The sequence below is a fragment of the Fundulus heteroclitus genome, chromosome 23, assembly GCF_011125445.2.
Source record: "Fundulus heteroclitus isolate FHET01 chromosome 23, MU-UCD_Fhet_4.1, whole genome shotgun sequence".
NCBI lineage: Eukaryota > Metazoa > Chordata > Actinopteri > Cyprinodontiformes > Fundulidae > Fundulus > Fundulus heteroclitus.
The window spans coordinates 5,167,401-5,183,950 of record NC_046383.1 but is presented as its reverse complement, the minus strand read 5'-3'; the positions used below and the strand labels follow the sequence as shown (position 1 = coordinate 5,183,950).

General features: G+C 39.3%; 1 long non-coding RNA gene across 1 annotated transcript; it reads right to left on the bottom strand.

The window, feature by feature from the left end:
- Positions 1-2,179: 2,179 nt before the first annotated feature.
- LOC118557446 lies at positions 2,180-2,875 on the bottom strand. The gene is made up of 2 exons (XR_004927874.1): positions 2,836-2,875; positions 2,180-2,637 (listed from the first exon to the last, which is right to left on the bottom strand). It is a non-coding gene; the product is annotated as an uncharacterized LOC118557446 (long non-coding RNA).
- Positions 2,876-16,550: the final 13,675 nt, after the last annotated feature.

Below are 16,550 nucleotides of genomic sequence, written 5' to 3'. Positions count from 1 at the left end.
GTTTTTTGTCGCCTTCTCTCTGTTTTAACGGTTTGACCCACTTTTTTCCCTTCCATTCTTTCTCTTTTACCTTTCCATTTCTGTGTCCATTGAAAATGAAATAATCCCAAAATAATGTTCAATAAAGTTTTTTGCATGAGTATCAAGCAAAAACGCTCTACTTGTTAAAGTAAATCTGTTGGGCTCACGTCGGCATTAAAAAAGCAATTCTGGGTGCTACACTGCCAGACAGGACATGTTAAAAATAAATAAATAAAAATCTTCAATGTGATATTTGTTATGACAGTTTTGAGAAACAGCATTTTAAATTAAACAGTTTTTTTTATTGTGTAAATTGTGCATATCAATTAACAGACCATCAAAAATGACTTTTCTTGTGATAAGTATAGTCTTTAGTAACTACAAAAGGTGTTTTCCCATCATCCTTCAACACACAGTCTTTGGCTTCATATTGTCTCCATTGCACATTAGTCAGTTTCCTAATCCCTAACAACCAAAACTGATTATTCATTATTCACCGATTCGTCATACTTGCACACCACTTAAAATGCTCTTTCAAGCAGAAATTACGTATTAACCCATAAATGTCACAATTTAATCAGCCAAACACAGAAAACAAAGTGACCATGTAATATCTACCCCTTCTAATGCCAACAATTCTTATTTTACGGATGTATTTGTGTTATTTTGTGTGCAGTATTGCCACCACTAACACATAGGTTATTGTTACAATAACCTATGTCACTGTCACAGTAACTGAAATTTGATGATTTTACATACAAGAGGATTATTGTGTGTCACCATTCATTTCCCTCCTTCATCATTAAGTGACTGTTTAGCAACAATTACTCCCTGGCTCATGTTTGTTTTGTGCCCCTTGCCATCTCTCCATGTTTAAATTTATATTTAGCATGTGTTGTCAGTTTACACAAATTTATCTTGCTTGATTTGTTTGCATTTGAGTGGGCTACCTGGTAATCACTGTTTGCTCTGCAGCTCATCTCTGTTTCTGTAGTGTGACTAGACATAAATACCAACTACATCTCTTTGTGTCATGTGTGCTCGAGTTGAAAGGGAGAATCTGGCGAAGCGCAAATACTGATCTGAGAGTCCTATTAATGCTTAATGATCCAATAATATTCCCAAGTGAGCAACAGTTCCAGTTAGCATGTTACACTCAGCTGGTGAAATATGCTGGTTCCCAGCATGTAGCTTCAATACACTTACTATGTTGCTTCATCAATTGTTGAATTTTTTTTTTTTTTTACTATGCAGATGTTGCTCTCTTTGAATGTATAACAGTTACAGTTCTGGACAGATTATGCAGCCATTTTAGATATAAATGTCATAAAATGTGGGGGATTTTAATGACGCCTCTGAAGATCCTGTTACAAAGTACTTCCAAGTAAAGAATAACCTTGCAGCATGGAACAGCTACTGCTCATAAAACCAAGAAACTGTAGCAGCAAGACAAATTACTGGCAAATTATCTCAAAATCACATACACAGCCTCATATATATAGATCTATCTATCTATCTATCTATCTATCTATCTATCTATCTATCTATATTTATTTATTTATCTATATTTAGTAATAGTAATAGTAATATCATCTTTATTGTCATTGAAACATACATTGAAACATACATTACAACGAAATTTGTTCTCTGTTTTTAACCCATCACCCTAGGGGAGCAGTGGGCTGCCATGTGCGGCTCCCGGGGAGCAATCTGGGGTTAAGGGTCTTGCTCAGGGACCCAGAGTGCAGGCGCTGGGGATCGATGTGTGTGTGTGTTCTACCCACCAACAAGCTTCTGCAATACTGTTGTTCATTTTTAAGCATAGTCCACAAGTTTTCTAACGGGGCTGAAACCAGGGCTTTTGGAAAGCCATTCTAGAATCTTAAAATTAGCCAAACGTAATCCATTTCAGAATCAGTTCTGATGTGTTTGAAACTTTGTTCCAACAGGACAGTTATCCCTAACTCACTTTAAATCTACTTGGATAAAGCTGAATATCATCAGGCTTGTGGAATGACCTTCCCAACATCCAGAAGTTGATGCTACTATAAATGTGTCAACAACTTGTATGCTTAAGGCCATAAAGCCGAGTAAAACGAGCCATTTCAGTTCTATCCAGGTGTGAGGGTTTTACATAGACCAGCCAAAGAGACATTGATGAATTTTCAAAAATATATTCTTAATTTATTACAAAAATTCAAAATATATTCAAAAATGATAAATTGGGGCCCAAAAACTGAGGTCAACATAACAAACTACAACTCAGGTAGTAACACAAAGAACTCAAGCACAAAACTGACCTAACAAACGAGACATGAGGGGGAACTTAAATAGTGGCTGATCAGACCACTGCTAATTCACACACAGGGGGTAGTTAAACACACAAGAACTTAAACAAATACTGGTCAGCACATAACTAAATCTTTAAATTAAAGAAATATTACTATTTAACTAAGTTACAAAAAGAAGATACATTAAAGAAATGGTAAAATTAAATAAACTAAAGGCAAAATTTCCCCTTCCTCTGGCAAAAAAAATGGAACGACCCGCTGATGAAGTTTGACAGCCATCAGCTGGAGCTCATCTGTATGATTTCAGCTTCCGGGCCAGAGGAAACTGGTAACTCAAAAGAAGAAAATTAATTTGTTGCATTTAACAAAATACAAGAGAACTGACAAACAAAGTTAACTAAATGTGTGCACTGCAAATAGTTAAAGTGTCAGACTAATGAAAACAATTTTAAAGAAATGGACCTAAACTATTCACTAATCAATATGTAAAGTAATATTAAAAGGAATAACAGAAACCCTTTACCATTCCTGTCTCTGTGTGACAGTTGGAACAGCTGTCACACCAGGAAAGGGGTCAAACATCCAGCCAGAATTTTCCAGAATCTCATTGGGAATACACAAACACTGAATTCAAACTCAACCCTTTATTCCACCAACTTTTTACCAAACCTGGAAGTTTTTAAAAAAGAAAATAGAATGTACTCTCTGAACTCTCTGAAAGGGGTGGAGCTTAGTGATAGAGCTTTCCTGGGTCTACGTTTGTGATTGGTTAAGAGGATGTAATGACTGTAATAACTGGCTAGAATGCAAAAGGAAGGAAAACTTTTCTTTTATTGAACTTTTTATTGACCCTTTTTTCTATCGTCAATATATGTCTTTCAATCGATATATATTGTTTTTGAATTATCATCCAGCCCTATGTAAACGTATGACCAGAACTCTATGTATCATTGATTTAACCATGTATTTATTTATCCATCCATCCATCCATTTTCCAAACCGCTTTATCCCTCATGGGGTCGCGGGGGTGCTGGTGCCTATCTCCAGCGTTTGTATTTATTTAATCGTTTATAAATTTTGCAGAAAGCATTTTTTTTCTGACAATTTATAGAATTATCAGGTGTTGTCTTTGTGAGTGCATGGCTTGTTTGATCAATTAAAAAGTGAAAGAGACAAAGAGAAATGAGCACGTCTCCATCTTTTTTTTTCAAGCAAAATGAAGTAGTTTATAAAACACATTTAACATTTTTCTTCTGAAGGGGCTCAGCAAGATTAAAATGGAATTATGTTCTCCTCAAGACTGAAGTAATTTTACTTTTAAATCGAAAGTATCTGAGTATTTTTACAGTTTACAGTTGAATATGGACAGCCAATCGTCAGGTCTAGGTTCAAGAAGATTTTCCTGTCATTCTTCACTGCTTCGCTGACAAAACATCCCAGCCGACATTAAAAATGGGATTAGAGTCAAAGTGTTTGTTGCTTTTCAGGAGCGAGAACATGTCACATCACTTCCACAGTCTCCGTAATCAGCACCTCCTGCATGCACCCAATCTCCTTTTTGTGCTGCGGTCCCTTCACTACTCTCCTCGGCTTTTGTCATTAGATTTCCAGCTTCTGTGCAATCCAAGTAGTTTTTGAAGTGCATAATACCCTGAATGATGAAACGCATTCGAGTGTTGTGCCTGCTCAATTCTCACCATGTCGGAAGTGATTCACATGTTAAAAACTTTTGTATCCTAGCAACATCCAATAAAAGCTGCCATTGATTGGGCATTGCCAAGAGCCATCACTAGTGCACTTCACAGCCCCTGGGCCTGCCTCCTTATGACAGATTGGTATGTGTTTACAAGAAATCAGAGACTTGTTGTACTTCGTCACAGCAGTTTATCATAAACCAGAGTAATAACGGGTTTTCTTCTCTTAATTGAGAGCTGAACCGCATGTAGCCCCCCTCTTGCAGACTGATCATTTGTACACGAGCGTGGACAAAATGGACCCAATCATATATCTGAGCTGTGCTGTGATTGCTAAATTAAGCCATCTGCCTGTCTTTCACACTGAGGGGGTCACAGTCATGGATAGATTTTATCATGTGTCTCTGCAGCTGATTGTGCCTTGATTACCACTGTGCAGAGGAAGGATGATTCCAGGGCACTTGGGAGTCCACTGTGAATTTGTCACTCTCCAAGCTTCCTTGCGAAGACATGCACGTCATTCAGACAAAAAAAAATGCAGAGGAAGCTGATTTTATATTTCATATTTACTGAAACAGTCATTATCCTGGTGAGTGAGTCTGTTTTGTGTGGCAGTGGAAGTCGTCGCTCCTCCACTGAAGATCTCTGCAGGAGGGCGTGGTTTTACCTTCGGCAGATGGCAGACCTGTGTGTTATCCCAATCACCAGCTGCAGCCTTTTTATGGAGCAGCGTGGAAGCTATTCATTGCCTGATGATCCCACACTGGTGCTATAGTCAATCTCAGCGGTTCCTTATGTTCCAGAGTTTATGATTCTTAAGTTCAACTGTGACTTCTTGCCAGCTCATTCCCTTGGTTTCTGCCGTCAGGTTGGATTACAGGTGCTGGTCGTATAATTAGAACATCGTGAAAAAGTTACATTTTTCAATAATTACATTCAAAAAGTGAAACTTGTATATCATAATAATTACACACAAGCTCATATAAGTGCTTTTTCTTTTAATTTTGACGATTATAATTCACAACTAATGAAAACCCCAAATTCAGTATCTCAGAAAATTAGAATATTTTGAAAAGGTCCATTAATGAAGACACCCGGTGCCACAATGTAATCAGCTAATTAACTCAAAGCACCTGCAAAGGCCTTTAAATGGTCTCTCAGTCTAGTTCTGTAGGCGACACAATCATGGGGAAAACTGCTGACTTGACAGTTGTCCAAAAGACGATCACTGACACCTTGCACAAGGAGGGCAAGACACAAAAGGTGATTGCTGTTCACAGAACTCTGTGTCCAAGCACATTAATAGAGAGGTGAAGGGGAGGAAAAGATGTGGTAGAAAAAAAGTGTAGAAGCAATAGGGATGACCGCACCCTGGAGAGGATTGTGAAACAAAACCCATTCAAAAATATGGGGGAGACTCAAAGATTGGACTGCAGCTGGAGTCAGAGCTTCAAGAACCACCAGACAGACATACGCAAGACATGGCTTTCAGCTGCCGCATTCCCGGTGTCAGGCCACTCTTCAACAAGAGACAGTGTCAGAAGCGTCTCGCCTCGGCTAAAGAATTGTTTAAGAACTGTTGTGTCTGAGCCTTAAGCTTTGTCTGTTTCTCCTCCTTCAAGATTTAACACACCATACATCCAAGTCTGTCTCTCAGTTCCAGGCAATGCTGAACCCAGTTCGAACTGACTTTCTGACACACACTCCTTTGAAAATAAATAACAAACTGGTTTCTGTGTCCTGCTGGTGGCTTTCTGCATGTGGGTCCAGAGGATCCCTAAGAGCATGTCAGAAGCCATGTTGTCCACCCTATATCTTGGTTCAGCACTGACTTGTTCTTATTATAGAATGTTCTAATCATAGCTCCTAGCTCTGGGCCTACAGCCTTGTTATTGTCTTCTTACTTAGCGTGAACATACTGGGGATGATTTTTTTTCTTTATTTTAGCTGTTTTAATTTTATGAATATCTTTTAACAGAAAATAGTGTATACATGTTACATACAAAATAAACAATGTGTATGACATAAACAGTTTAAATTCTATGGTTAACAAATGTTTGATACATTACAAGTCATCACATCACAGCAGGCAATTTAAATGCTCCCTTTGATTTAGAACTTTGCCGTTACACTGTGTATTAGATCTTTTTCGCTGTAGACAACAAAGGCGGTGATGGCCAAAGGCATCTTATCCTCATGCATGACCAATATGTCATGTAATATGAAAGGATAGATGGTGCTACTTTCTCTACGGACATTTTCATTAATTTCTGTTGTGGGCTGTCCTTCTATCTCATGTCACGCAGAGGACTGTGGGATTCCTTTATAGTTCCTATGCTAAATGAGCTATGATAGGAAGCATATAGCCTCCTTTTCCTACCTCCTTCCTTATTGACTGAAGTATTCAGACAGCACTTATCATTGTGAAGGCTGACCCACTTCGGCTTTGGCTAAAGAATCTGTATCAATTCGACCTTTTTGGATGCAGCCAATGACAAAACTGAGACCCTCCTTGTAAGAACCAAATCTGTACTTTCCATAGTTGGCAGTTTCTCTCACCTCAGGTAAAGAGTCTGGGTGTCATCCTTTGTAGCCGTCTCTCCTTCAACTCTCACATCAATAACATTGCTCAGTCTACTCTAAGGGTGAGCCCAGCCACTGATCTGAGACCCTGATTGTCAAAAAACAGAAAACCTACTTCCTTTGATTACAGCTTAAGTCTGTCCATTGGCATCTATGGTGGAGTCCAACATACATGAGGAACCAGATCAACTTTGGGCAAAGAATACAGATTTATTGTGTTGTGCAATCAAGTCATGAGGAAAACTCAGACTGAGTTGTAAGCAAAGACATTTGAGGCTTTAACAAGCACCAAGGAACTGCCCCCCGCAGCAGGGTGACGTTGCTATGAAGCCAGGCTACACCAGACTTATCTTCCTCTTTGTCTGTGGACCCTCGAGGAGAGAGTCCATGCTGGGGAGACCAGCCATCGATGCGGGCTGCATGGGGCTCAAAGACTCACAAGTATCTGCACAGTCGACCAAGCTGAGTAAAGTCTGCTTTCTGTGAAACTTATATCATTATTAAATCAATGGTGGTCTGTCTAAGCTGTGCAGGAGAAAGCTGAACTGGGAGCCGAGCCACTATCCCGCAGGAGTGCAGAGACCACATGCTGCGGTCCCCACTTTCACATGCTGCAGCGCCGCAGCGCTGAGTTTCATACAGCCTAGGACCCGGAGCCGCCTCCTAACAGTCATGTTTCGAGCTAGCCGCATAGCCGGCCATAGCCGACCATACCGGGCTTCAACCGCTTCCAATTGGAGGCCCCAAAGTGAACCGAACTGAGACAGAGCCACCGGCAGGTTTGGCAGAGTTGAACTTTAGGATTAATGCATTTTGCGACAGATTTGCGACAGAGCCCCTAGCTTCCAAGAGGAATAATCACATTAATAAAATCAAGTGTACGAAAGGTTACTGATTATACTGAGCAAATCATTCTTTAAAATGTTATTTTATCAAATAATGTTTTGTTTGACACAGGATTTGCATTGTGAATGGGTTGAAACACATACCAAATGTTGTTCTAAATTAGTTAAGCTAATTTAACCTCATTCCACATTCTTTAAGATGAACGTTGGTTCTTTAACTTAGATCTGCAGTGAACCAGGATACACTGAATCATTCTGATTATGATCAACCATTTTATTTTGTGTTTTTGTTTCCTTTGTGTGTACATAGTTCCCTAGCTTCTTTTTATCTTAATTTTGCTTAGTAGTTTCAACTAGACTCGTACAGAGGTTTTGTTGATTTAAATATATTGTAAATTCAAATAAACAGCATCCTATAATGATGTCCTCTGGATGTTCAAGTTCTGCCTCCTCCATGGAGGACATGATGATGTGAAAATCCTTAAAGTGCTCCTTCCACCACTCAGAAATGTCCCCAGTCTTGATCTGTAGACCTCCACATGCTAAAGACAGTCTGGAATCGCCCACACATACTCCTTCCTATTTCTGTAATTGTTTATATAAATGCAATAACTCATTATATGATGCTGCACCTTTTGCACCTTTTTATGGTAAAAGGTGCAAAGAGGCATGTGTCAGCAACACCAGCTGAAGTAAAAGTGGGATTGAATTTCGGTGCTCAGTCAGTTCACACTCCTTCACTGTTTTTTAATTGAAGCTGTATTTGACGCTTTTCCACCTCAAATCATGTGTTTCTCCTCCTAACAAAGCATTGATCCTAGAGAAAAAAAGGGTACTTTGCGATGTCTAGACGAAAGCCCCCAACTTCACTTTTTAATTTCAGCAGGGAGGAATGGACAAAAAGAAAAACAATGAGAACTTGAATCGAATGTTATTTCTTCAAAGCTGCCACCGTGTAACCAGAAGAAAGCTTGACTTACAAATTAAAATGTACCCTTTGCCCTTCTGGTCTTTTATGGAAGAAGAAATCTGTCAAAGATGGATTGCTTTATGGATTTCACACTAAACCAAATTTCAACATCTTCAAACCTGTTAGGGCTGCAGTTTTACCCAGTGTGTTACTGCATTACAACAATACGTCATCATGTTGACCTGAGGATTTCCATATGTTCTCCATATGTTCTGATTTAGAGTGACTTCCAAAGCTAAGTTGTAATTTATTTTTTTTACTGTTGACATTTGTAGTATCCACATTAGTATTGGAACACATTTCTATGTTCTAACTCGTAAAACAAACACAGATGTATTTTATCAGTAACCCAAAGGAAGAGGTCTCCTGGACAAGACAACCTCAATACCAATTGTTATCTGCTGATATGATTGTGTCTTTGCAGTTTTGGAAGTCCATAATCAGCCAAGTTATTGGCATTGAGTCCAAAGTCTTCTTTTCTGTCAGTAGGTTCCTGATTATGTTGATGAATCCATCTTTGCCAGTAACATGCTCTCCAATTCTTCTTCTTTTGGTTTGTTCTTCTCAAATTGGATGCCTTTCCTCTGTCACACCGAATCTCTGCAAATCTTTCATCGGTATAACCAAGAATCCTCTGATTGACCTTCTTTATTTCTTTCTTCCTCGCAGCTCCAACATCAATATCCCTCGTCCTTTTCTGGTCCACCAAGCCTTCATTCTTGCCCCAGTAACAGTGTCTCTAACTTTATCAGCTAAAATTGTCTTTCTGATATAGTAATTTCTAATGAACAATTCAATATGTTTAGCTCTGCCAGCTCTGCTTCTTGTCTTTTTGGTTGTGTAACAACAACAACATGGACTAAAGGGCCACACGGAGACTAAAAAGTCATTTCTCCAAAAGCAACATATTCATCACATTACTGTTTGTAAATGCGTTTGGGGACACAGACCTTAATTGTTGGAGACACCTTCTGTAGTTTAAGTAAAAATTAATATTTCATTTTACATATCTTTGTCCACATTTGATAATATAAGAGTGCACGCCCTCATACATCAGTAGCTACAATCCTTAGATCTCTGAAAGAGCAGCAGTGGCAAAACAATAAATGGAGCAGCTTTTTAGTTTTTCCAAAAAGGGAGACTTATAACAACATAGCGGACGTTTCCTACTATCACAGAACGCTCCACTAGAGTCTCAGAAGATTTCCGAATCCTGCTGTGTCCACAAGCTTTCTAGTCAATTGTAAATATGATGATTATGCTGAAAAAACAACAAAAAATAATTATACTGGCTCTCAAATGAAAACTGATTAGTTATTATCTGCAGACATTTTTTTTGCAGCTATTGTATGATTGGACTGAAAAGATATTCACCAAAAAAATACAGTGTTGTCACTGCATTTAAAATGTTCATATTCAAACTACTTGTAAACTATCAAGTGTTAATTTATATTAATGTCACTGATGTTTTAGTTCAAGTGGTATTTTTGAATACTTTGTTCCCCATATCTCCCAGGAGCACAGAAAATGAAAAATGCTCAGCAGAGAGCCATGGATTCAGACTTGGACCCTGGCAAGGTGAATCAAGACATCAAAGATTCAACACAGGATGTCCTAATTCAGCTCGATGAGCTAAGGCACACACCGAGTATTTGCCTAAGATTATAAAAACATCATAGCCACTCTCAAAACATGCCCTTTAATGACTGCATCCAATCCTCCTTTTGGATTTCTGATGCAAAACCTCCCAGAGCAAAGAACTGAGCAAAAGGAAAATAACTTTCTACAGTGAGCTGGAAGAAACAAAAGATATACAGATATTCATGTCAGTTGTTCTGAAGACAAAAGTCTCTGTTTCATGATTATTTAATATTTTCTCATGAGAATGAAGGAGAGAGGGAAGCCTTTTTGATGCCATTCCTCAAATGCCTAAAAGACAAGCCTTTGATAAGGACACCAAAGCCGGGAGACATGACAAATCACACCTTTTTATTAAACTCAAGGTGAGGCCACATTCCCAGAGCAGAAGAAAGGAGATTGGAGATCCAGATTTACTAGAACTTTACTGTTTAAAATAAGAGACATTTGGTTGCTGAGTATTAATGTTGGATATTTTACCTAGACTGGTCGCTAAATAGCTCTAATTTTATTCTGCTGTGCCAGAAAGTTTCTTCAATTGTTGGAAAAATTACTTTTGCCACAGCAATCAGGATAAAATGTGCTGTAATTATAACCTAAGTTGCTCACAGTTATCAATTAGTCTTACAATTGTTACTTAGCTGTCCCCTATAACCTATATCCAACAATATTTTTAATTTACACCAAGATTGGCTCATAATGAGTACAGGGCCGACAGGGAAGGCCATGCTTCCTTGTCCCGGCCAACATTTAAAACACTCCCAGCTGAGAACGAACATAGTAACTGCATATGTACCCAAAAAAACACCAAAAGAAGGCAACTGTCCAGAAAGCACCTTGATTAGATGCCCTAACCACATCAGATGACCCCTTTCAATGCGAAGCGGGAGCGGTTTAATTCCTCAACCTTTCTCCAAGGCTGAGTGCAGTTCCCTCACTGACTAAGCTCCTTTTAGTTGTTTGTAGGATATCAATCTTTTGTTCAAAATTCATATTCAGTTTAATTCAATTCAATTCAATTCAATTCAATTTTATTTATATAGCACCAATTCATGAAACATGTCATCTGAAGGCACTTTACAAAGTCAAGTTCAATCATATTATACAGATTGGGTCAGATTATACAGATTGGTCAAAAATTTCCTATATAATGAAACCAGTTGATTGCATCAAAGTCCCGACAAGCAGCATTCACTCCTGGAGAAGCGTAGAGCTACAGGGAGTGTCGTCTGCATTGTACATGGCTTTGCTGCAATCCCTCATACTGAGCAAGCATGAAGCGACAGTGGGAAGAAAAACTCCCCATTAACGGGAAGGAAAAACCTCCAGCAGAACCAGGCTCAGTATGAACGGTCATCTGCCTCGACCGACTGGGGGTTAGAGAAGACAGAGCAGATAAACAACAAGAGAGACAAAAAAAAGCACAGAAGCAAACATTGATCCAGTAATCTGTTCTACATTAGATGGTAATAGCGGGTGAGCTGTCTTCTCTGGATGATGTCACAGTTAACAGAACGCCAGACCAGGTGTACCTACTATGAAGAAAAAAAGAGAGGAAACAGAAAGTTAAAGCAGAAATGACGACACACAATGCATAATTGAAGAACAGTAGAACTCTATAGAGTGAGAAAATTAGATCCTGATGTCCTCCAGTAGCCTAAGCCTATGTCGTGATCACAAGTGAGGACTGGGAACTACACAAATTAGTAACTTTAGAGTATTGCCTTTAATATCAGTTTCTTCTTCACCACAAAAGACTAAAGCAGTCCAATGAAGGCAACACATTTTACTTTGTCTGGAGAATTTGGGCACAATCTTTGTTTTTGGCATGCAAAAAAAAAAAAAAAAAAAAAATAACCAAAGACACTAAAAGCAAACCTTCTCCACATCCACAAAATACATGTAGACATGTATACGTATGGACAACCAGACCACCTTGATGATTTCCTCAGAAGTTCAGTGAGAGTAAAGATCTGGTCCATAGCCCATATTTAATTAGTTAATTTCCTTTTGGGATTAATAAAGTATTCTTGAATTTGTATTGAATATTAAAGCCACACTTCTTCCACTGCAGATGAAACCTCCCACGAAATGAGGGACCCGAGCGCATAATGAGGAATAAGGTGTAACTGTAGTTGATCAGATACTTAATTTCTTTCATCAAAGTGGTGAAAATTAGCTTCCATGGAAATGGGCTTGCATATTAGCAAAGTGAAACATGGAGTTTTACTTACATCACTTGCGATATATCAGCAGCAAAACACCAGGACATCTACATAGTATGATTTAAATATATATTCCATTTATAGTCCCACAGAGGGGAAATTTGTCTGTTTTCTGCTGACACTGAGTGGAGCACAGGGAGCAATCTGTGGTCAAGAGTCTTGCTCAGGGAGCCCAAGTGACAGAGTGAGTATCTTACTGCCAACCTTTGGGACTACTCTAAGAGCCAAATGGCCAGCTCTCTAACCACTAGGCCACTTCCTCTATACTCCATTATTATGAGATAATAGCATGGTGTATTCATTATTCTACTATTGCTGAAAGCTTACATTTATGTTTTGTAACTTTTACTTATTCTGTGTTCGATAAGCTTTGTAGCATTATCTTTTAACTTGATTAAAGCAAATGGGTTAATGCCTGGATTGAACTCAGGGTATTAGATTTTGCAGTGAGACAGTGTATCCATAATACCACCAATCACATTTCACACTCAAATCTTTCTTCTAGAAGAAAATCATTGCCACAGGGTCGCATCAAGTTTGCAAGAGAACAAACAGCACTCTAACAGCAAATAATTGTCACTGAAAAATCTGCCTCTGGGGGATTCTGCTCCACAGAATGCTGCTGAAATTGAAAAGTGTCTCTCACAAATCACGTTGAGAAATCTGTTCATTCCTGACAGACAAAATCTGATTATAGTTTCCTGCTCATACCCGGTATTAAATATCCGGGTAGAACAAAAGATATTGGTAAACTTGTTTTCTGGTTTTCTTGGTCTTTAGTGGGGTGTCTCTCAATGCACGAGGACTGTAGGCTTTTATATTATTTTGTTTTCATGACATGTAACTCTTTTGAGGAAAAACATATGATAAATCCTCAGTTAAGTTTTTAACTTGTACCTGCAAATGCTGAAGATGTTGCTACTAAATGTGCAGTGCACACACGCAAGCACACCAAAGCTAATTACAGTATAGAAGGGAATCTGGATCCAAGCACCTGCGGGTGTTTGTGAGAGTGTACTTGTATATGTAAGGTTTATCCATAAAGAAAAATGCTCAATAGTGGTTGTGAGGAGCCAAAGACCCACCTCCCAGCCACCAGGAGTGAGCCAGCACTCACCAGGGTACCCAGACACCGAGAACCACCAACGCACCAGCGGGTTAAGGTGCCAGTCACCGGCAGGGAGCCGTATTCGGGGGCCCACATGTAGTGGAGACCTGATATGTCCCAGGAGAGGGAGCAGCCCAGAACCCAACCTGACAGAGAACAAGCCCACATTCACAAGTTCCCACCCTAATACCCACACATGTAAATGCTCATAACCATACACTGAATCTAATAATACACGAGAATAGACACTTAAGCTCACCACACACTTCCTATACTCCGAGGTCCAGGTACCGATATTCCAGCCCCCAGCCCTGGGAGGTGATCCGCTTCACCAGGATGTTTTCAATGTTGCTGCACCCCTGCTGGTCGTGCAGGAGGCAACAGTTCTGTTTCTGGGTTTGACTCATGGTCAAAGATGTACGGCTGTACAATCGGGCATCTATCACAAGTGTGAGTGTAACATTTTGTTAGGGGGCGTGGCCAGTCATAGCTTATTTGCATGAAATAAAAACAGCACATTCTGAAAGGAGCTCAAAATAGGTGAAACTGGGGAGCCAAAATCTCATGAACTGAGAAGGAATTTGTGCAAAAAAATGTAATGAACATGTTTTGTATACCCCTTAGACATATCCTAAATGTTTAAAAGGAAGCATAATTAGTAACCTTTAGAGGAGCTGTAAGTAAGATATTTACTGTAAAATCAACCTAAATCATTTTTATTTGTCACATTGGATGGAAGGGAACATTCCCTATAAACAATTAGTCCTCTCCATCAACAAGGTACCGTCTGGAACTACTCCGGTTCAGAGTATAGCCCGTGTTTACTTCCTGGTTCCTGAGCCAATAATATGAGAGCTCCCAGGCTTCCCAACACAGAGCGCAGCATTTTGTTAGAATTGTTGCCTTGCAGCTAGAAGGTCCCTCGTATGAACCCTCGACAGAGCTCTTTCTGCATGGAGTCTGCATGTTGTCCCCTTGCACATGTGGATTCTCTCCAGCTTCTACAGTTACGTCAATAGGTTCTTCTAAACTTGCCCTTAGGTATGAGTGTATATATGCACCGATGTTTATTCTGTGTTGCCCTTTTATGGACTGGTGATCTCTCCGGGCGGTAACAGACCTCTCATCCAATGACTGCTGCACCAGCCCTAGGAGATAGGTGAGGCTGGAGATCATCAGCTGTAGTGGCATCAAATGTGTTGGCTCAGGGAGGATATATATAATATGGAAACCACAATTTTCAGTTTGTAGTTGTAAGAGATTTCACAAATATGTGCTGCTTCGTGTTGGTCCATTAGAAAAGCCATATACAAAATACGCTGAGTTTTGGACTTTAATGCGACAAGTGAAAATGTTCAATGTGAACGAATACTTCTGCAAGGCACTATAAACATAACCTTAGCCTGGGGTCGCAAAGTTCTCAAATATCACCTGAAATCTACTTTCACCTTCATCTTACCTGTACTAAAAAAGGCACTAGAGTGTATTCATATTTCAATTCGGGCCCAGTGGTCATAAATAAGACAACAAAAAGTTTGTTTATGTTATTCCAGCTAAAAATGCGAATAAAACTCGGAAAGTCAGAGACTTCTACAACTTTTGAATTTCCTAAAATGTAAAAATCACATCTTAAATAATTTAGATTGGGTAGGTGGGCCACCTGCACCAAGGGACGTCTAAGTATATGTAAGCAGCTTTGAACACATTCAAACTGCCTGACTGATCCTGCATATGTGGGCTGTCAGACCTCACACTGCAGTGCATGTGATTCAGTCTTTCTTCTTCGCCTGATCCCACATTGTCTCCATCTTCTTCTCTTCTTCAGCAAACATTACAGTCACTGGGTCCTTTGAGAAGTTCAGTTCACTGAAAGGCACACCAATAAGGAGTTTCTACAATAGATTAGTCACATTTTTTAACGCATAATGCTGTAAAACTTCTAGAATTGTTGGAAACGATTGAATTATTCCTCAGTTTTACTAGTCCATCACTATCTGATTATGTCCTCTGTTTCATCTCTTCACTGAACAGCTTATCAAATATTGATACAGGCCTCAGTGGCGGAAATAACCTGCCGTTGCTCAGCCTATTTCATTTGCATTGATAAAAATTTCCATCCAAAGCTGAGAACTCTTTTTATTTCAAATTACTTGCAGAGCTTTTACAAAGATCGCTCCCCCTGCAAACCCGGCTCTAAGCCTGCACACTGAAACCGAATAAACAATCTAATCTTACAATCACTGCCTCTGGATTACAGATAAAACCCTCTCTCATTTATTAAGCCTTGTGATCGTGGAGTAATACTACATACTGATAAAAATGGGGAAACAAGTCAACTGATTATTCAACAAGATAACTTTATTGGGCAGGGTCCATTCAAACAGGTTTCTATTAAGATATTAAAGTGCAGGAATAAAATGATAAGAATGTGGCACAGTTAGGTTCCTTCTAAACCGTTTGTGTAACTTCGTCAGAATAGAACACAATACTTTTATTGTCACTGCACTGTGCAAGCGTACCTTGCTAAATACAACTAAATTTGTCTGAGCAACTCTGTAATTTAACAACAATTTAACAATAAAAAAAAAAATTGTAGAGGCAGTTTTAGCAGCTATAAAGAAGCTTAGTAGTAGTGGGCTCTTGCATAACACCAACAAATACTTGAATTAAAACTGTTAAAGGAGAAAGGAAATGAATCATTTAAAACAGTCTGTGCATGATTGTTCAACATATTGTACAAAAATTAAATGAACAAAAGTGAACATATTTGTAATATAGACATTATACATGTGCATTGAGATGCAAATCTTTTTTTTTTATGTATCTTTTGAATGCATTGCACGGAGGTAGTTCAGACCAGCTAGGCTCTGGGGAAAAACTATTTTTCCGCCTGTTCGTGTGTGAGTGTGGAGGGCTTTGCATCTTCTCCCAGATGGCAGCAGTTCAAATAAGTGGTGACGTGGATATGGAGGCTCCTTGCAGATGCTGTTAGCTTTCCGGAGGCATCATGTGCCGCTGCTGTCCTCCAGCTTTGGGAGTTGAGTTTCTACAACTCTGTGGGCTGGAGACGATGCGCTGAAGGGTCTTTCTGTCGGCTGCAGAGCAGCTGCAACCGTATGGAGATGCAGTTATGGTAAAACACTCTGAATAGAGCAGCAGTAGGAAGTTATCCGCA